The sequence below is a fragment of the Lemur catta genome, chromosome 25 (genome assembly GCF_020740605.2).
Source record: "Lemur catta isolate mLemCat1 chromosome 25, mLemCat1.pri, whole genome shotgun sequence".
Classification (NCBI taxonomy): domain Eukaryota; kingdom Metazoa; phylum Chordata; class Mammalia; order Primates; family Lemuridae; genus Lemur; species Lemur catta.
Window position 1 is genome coordinate 401,726 of NC_059152.1, and position 6,000 is coordinate 407,725.

Genomic DNA, 6,000 nt, shown 5'->3' on the forward strand with positions numbered 1-6,000 from the left:
CAGAGGATGGGGGCGCGGAAACCAGCTTTACCGTTTCGTCTTGAGCAAGTTACTAAACTTCTCTCAGCCTCGGTTTGCTTATTGCCATCTAGGTTTTGAGGCAAAAATGAGACAATGGCCTGGAGACTGAAAAGCATGATTACTTGTTAAGTGCTATGTTCGAAAACATAGAATCGGGGTTGCACTCTTGAGCACTTAAAACCGGAGAGACAGCTTGGGATAGCGGTTCAGAGCCAGGATGCTGGAGCCAGACCGTCTGGGGTTTGTCCCCGAGCTCTGCCACTTGCTGACCATGTGACCTTTGCCAAGTTATTCAATTTTTCAGTGCCTCAGTTTCCTCACCTGTAAGATGAAGAAAATTGCGTTGCCACAAAGGATTATTGCGAGCATTCATTGAGTTAATCCATGCTCACATAATACGCACTCCGTAGATGTTGTTTATATCAAAATCCGTTGCAGCGTCCGGGCACGGCGGGATGGCTTTGGTGTTTTTAGGCTGTCGAGGCAAATTTCCCATCGAATAGTCATCCTTCCATTCCAACATAGACTGGTTTTAAGAAGCTGGGAAAAAGAGACATAAATTCCACTGTCTGTTTCTTAAATAATTTTAAGGTCAAGAGATGTTTTTATAATCATGTACTGTGATCAGAAACCCCCGAGCAGCCCCCAAATCAAAATATCAGCAGCGGAGGATGGAGAGAAATGGAAAACTGATTTATTCATTTCTAGTCAATAAAGAGAGCAATGCAGTAGCCGGATTGTAAATACCCCTGCAAAGTGAGATTTACAAGACGTAATATTGGAAGACAGATTTACCCCAGTTGAAAGTGCTTTGCCGTTGGGGCGGGATGCAGTGGAATTTATCAGACGAAGCCCTTGAAGGAAAAGGACTCAGGCCTCGGGGAGCCCTGAGGTTTGCTCGCGAGGTTTGCTAGGCACAAGCTGGATTTGCATTTCCAAAAAGGCCGGAGTGTTTTCTGAAAATATTGTGGGGGGAAAAGAGAAAAACAACTCAGGGCAGGGCATCGGCTTTGTTTCAAACTTCCTTTTACTCAGGGCTGTTGGGTTTATAAATCAAAATTATGTGTCCAGTGAGGAAATGGGAAGTAAAACTGTTTCCAAAAGAAAAAAGAAAAGAAAGCAAGTGATTCATTTTGGCCTCGATAATTGAAAATGCAGAAAGTCCACGTGTTCTTGGCTGCTGGGTCTTGAGCTTGTGTGTCGCTTTTGCTGCCGTGTAGCAAATTCCACGGTGGCGACTCGGGAGGTGGACCGGCAGCCTCGAGAAACCTTTAAACTAGTCGGTGAAATCAGCTGGAGCCCAACTGTGTCGGCTGCTCACAGGGTTTGACTTCCTCTTCTCACGGGGCAGAATCCAAAATGCAGCGGTGGAACCATGATTGTGGTCATTTTGTGTGGAAAAAAAAAGGAGACAAGAAGGAAGAATGAAAGAAGAAAGTGGGCCGGGCGCGGTGGCTCATGCCTGTCATCCCAGCACTCTGGGAGGCCGAGGCGGGAGGATCACTCGAGGTCAGGAGTTCGAGACCAGCCTGAGCAAGAGCAAGACCCCGTCTCTACTAAAAATAGAGAGAAATTATCTGGCCAACTAAAAATATGTAGAAAAAATGAGCCAGGCATGGTGGCACATCCCTATAGTCCCAGCTACTCGGGAGGCTGAGGCAGGAGGATCGCTTGAGCCCAGGAGTTGGAGGTTGCTGTGAGTGAGGCTGACGCCACGGCACTCTAGCCCGGGCAGCAGAGTGAGACTCTGTCTCAATAAATAAATAAATAAATAAATAAATAAATAAATAAATGAATGAATGAATGAATGAATGAATGAATGAAAAAAGTGAAGAAAGGAAGGAGGGAGGGAAAAAAAGGAAAGAAATAACTAAGAAAAGAGAAAGAAAGAAAAAAAATGGGGCTAAAAGGCAACTTCCCTGGAGATATCAAATCAGACGTCTAAGCCCTCCACCAGCTTGTCTGCTGGGTATTTGCTTCACCTTTGGGGACAGAACCACATCTGGGCACGGGGCTCTAAGTGAATGGGACTCATGCAAGACATAGAATGTGACTTTGTTAATGGTTCTGGGATATCCCTGCCTTGAATAGTGACACTGGTCAGAGAAGTCCCTGCACATTTGCTCCGTGTCTAAGCAGAACATCAGCAAGAGCCTAGGGGGTGGGGTTTCATGGTGTCTCTGGGTTTTCCTGCTGCGAAGCCCAGAAACGTTGGAAAATGTCCCTCCTTCCTGTGAAACACAGTAGAAAGAGTTAAATGACCTAATAGAAAGTAGCACAATGGGGGAAGAATGCAAATGAGGGAGATTTCTTTTTTCTGGCGGGGATGTTGGAGGAAGGCTTCCTGGGGGAAGTGGCTTTGAAGTTGAGCCCTGGAATACGGTTCAGTGTCAGCAGAAGTTGGTCAGCAGAGGAGCTGAGGGAGGGAAATCTGAGAGAGAAGAGCAAGTCGGGGCTCTCTGCTCGGTACGAGTGTTTGTGGAAAATGGATGGTGGATCCGACGAGTTAGGCAAGGGCAGTAATTCTAATTACTTGTCTGTTTCTCGTACGGATGGAGATTTGACGTCTTCTGTCCCCATCTGCCAGCTCCTGATACACTGCTACGGAGAGTGGAGTGTTCATACTTTGCCCCAAAGATATAATTGTTTTAAAATGTGCAAATGTTAGGCTCCTAGGACAGAAAGGGAGTAAAGGGATTGTCTAATGTGACTCAGCCTATCAACTGAGTCACAGAGAGGTGACGTGGCTGGTTCAAAGGTCACAAAGCTAGTTAGCGTCAGGGCTGGGGCTAGAAACTTAGCCTCCCGGTTCCAAAGCCAGGGCTTTGCCTGGTTAAGCCACCCTCAAGCAGCTGGTAGGGATCGTTGGTGAACGTATGGAAGGAGCCATTTGCACGTTTAGGATCCAAACAGGACAGTGAGAAGCAGCTGCCAGATCAATGCCGGCGTCGCCTTCTCAGCACGGACTAAGAAGGGCATTAAAGGATTCAGGCTTTGACGCTCACGGTTCAGCTTTCCACGTGAGGTCTCGCCCCATCATGGCTGAAATGGAAATGTCTTTTGTATAAGTAGAAAAATAAATGCTTTTCTGTGTTTAAGTGTTAATAAAAAAAGAGGCAGATGATAAAGTTTTGTTAGTTGGTAAGCTTCTGTTCTTTTCTTAAAAATTAAAAAAAAATTCTTTTTAGAAACAAGGTCTCACTCTGTTGCCCAGGCTGGAGTGCCGTGGTGGTATCAGAGCTCACGGAAACCTCAAATTCCTGGGTTCAAATGATTCTCCTGCTTCAGCCTCCCAAGCAGCTGGGACTACCCGTGCACAGTGCCACGCCCGGCTGATTTTTAAAATTGTTTGCAGAGACAGGTCTTGCTGTGTTGCCCGGGCTGGTCTCGAACTCCTGGCCTCAAGTGATTCTGTTGCCTCCGCCTCTCAAAATGCCAGGGCTATAGGTGCCCAGCCGGCTTTTGTTCTCTATTAACTGGCCTTGATGAAGTTACAGAATCTTTGTTTGCATTCAAGCGAGAGCCGGTGAGGCCTCCTCTTGCTCAAGAGCTCCTTTCTGACGGGGGTAAGTTCAGTTGTACCTCCTGTCCTGCCCCAGACCCTGAGCCGCCTGGGGTCGAGTGATGTTCTGGTCATCTCTGCAGCCCCAGCAAGCAGTACTGTGTGTCACACTGTGGAGTCCCACTGAAGTTCACGAGTGAGTAAGGGCACCCCTACTCAAGTTTATTCTGAGCTCATAAAACCCTCTTTCTTTCACGACTTGCCTTACTGCAACAACGGCCACCCAAATCCCAACTCGAGGGTTGAGATAGCGCGTGACCCGATTTCCTGAAACCTGCCTTGTGGTGGACGCGCCCCCCAGCTGGGTTTGGGGCCCGCTGCAATACAGAGTAGGTAGCATTCCTGTTTTTTTTTTTTTTAAGAACCGGTTTAATCAAGTGCAACTTCCGCTTTCCTAACCCAGCACTAAGCAAGTCAGAGCTTTGGCTTTCTGACCCATCAGCCGGTAAATTCCAGCAGCGAAGCTCTTGTGTGTGGCTTTTCCACGCGGCACGAGGGCACGCGTGGCCGGGCGGGGGTGGGCACAGCGGATTTGCCACGTGACCCGGGGTTCCCGTGGCCTTACTCGTAAGCATGAAAAGGTCAAGCAGGGAAGAGCTGCGTTCCGTAAAAATAAACTAAAAATGTAAAAGCTCTTCCTCATGGCAGTGGAATTTTGAACTCTCTTATAAAGCGATTAATCAGAAGCTGTATCAATTTGTACGAGTAGGAAATGAGGTCTGAGTAGAGAAACAGGCGATGAGGCAACTTTTAAAAGCACAGATGATTGGAAAATACAAAGCAGAAGCAGCCAAAGGGATCTAATTTTCATACAGCACACAGATTTTCATGAGGAGCTTCACTTCTCTCTCCGTAGTGTAATTTTCTCCGTAGTTCATGTTAGCAGAAAACAATAGTCAGCGTATACATCATTGTGCCTCTGGCTATACTTCCACTTTGAAAATTAAACATTCGTTTGTACAATTATGGGTAAGTACGTTAGATAGTTGCTCAACTTGACTCCCAGATATGAATTAGAGAAAGTATTAAATTCAGGCATGTTTGAGAATGCTACAAATTTGCATAAAAACGTGTAAATAGGAACCTATAAGGAAAGAATTCTTATTTAGAATAAAAGAAATAGCTAGATGGCTCTGAAGCTGTGTCCAGTTCTAGGAGTCTGATGGCTGTGTAGGGTCTCGGGAATACGGACATGAACAGAAGCACAATTCACGCACATCCTGCTGGCCGCTGGCTCTTCCCGGCTGGCGTCGTGGATTCCTGGTCCCCTTGTGAGGTGCTCAGTGTTTTCTCTGCCTGGCCCCCCTCCAACTAGACGGCAACCTCCTTGCGGCGTGTTCCAACCCCCTGGAGCTTCCTGCCAGGCTCTTTGCCCCGTAGGCAGAAATGAGGATTGATGGAGCCAAAGCGCCAGATCCCTCGGTTTGGACCAAAAGGGCTGACCCTCACCTGCGAGGCCTGGAACGCCTGCCTCTCTGACAAGTCCTGAATTTGACCTCTGACCTCATGCCGACCCGAGGGAATGAAGTACAGCAGGTGCCCACGAGCCGCACAGTGAAAGGATAACATGGCAACAGGGGCCGTAGATGGTTCTCAGCTTGGAGCCGGAAGGAGGCGGCTCTGGGCCATTTTGGAGGACCAAGAATTTGACTTGTTTTTAGCGAAGCCCAAGTAGGTTCGGAAGAGCTCCCTGGGCAAGACGCCAGGTAGGACGTGAGTGAGTGACGGCCATGCCCGTGGGGACAGCCCAGGTAGCATCTGTGCTTGTCTCGTTCCCTCCTCTTGCCTGAGAGGGACGAGAGGATGGAGCTTCCCGGGCAGATCTCACGGTGACCTGCTGGCTTCATCACGGGATGTCGGCCCGGGAAAGCCGTGGAGCTGAGGAAACCGACCAGAGAGACGTCACCCAGCCACTTGGAGCAAGAACCCTGACGTTCGGATTTCCCGAGTCCGGTGTTCTTTCTCCATATTGCCGCAGGAACTCTCCGGCTGCCCTGAATCTCTCTCCTGTTCTCATCCGCCCTGGGCATCCTTGTTCTTTTCTCTTTTAAACCACAGAGTGTTTAAAGGCTCACCCCATTTTGGGGGGGACCGTTTTGTTTTGCTCCAGCTCTTCTGGGGGATAAGCTCGTTCAATGTATCTGCGATTTCGATCAGGAGCCACCATCCCTCTTAGAGTAGCCCTGTCACGTCAGACGTCCCTCCAGCCCACCTTTGCCTCCGGTGAACACAAGCGCCCTGGAAAGTGACCCAGCCATACTGAGGAGGAGGAACTCGAGGGACTCCCGTGACTGTGATGTATGATGATATTCCTGAAGAAAGTCAAAACCATTTAGAGACCGGGTTTTGATGGATTGCAGGAAACGGCGGATTTGCAGCCATTCCAGAATTCCCAGGGACCGATGGTCATCAGAAGA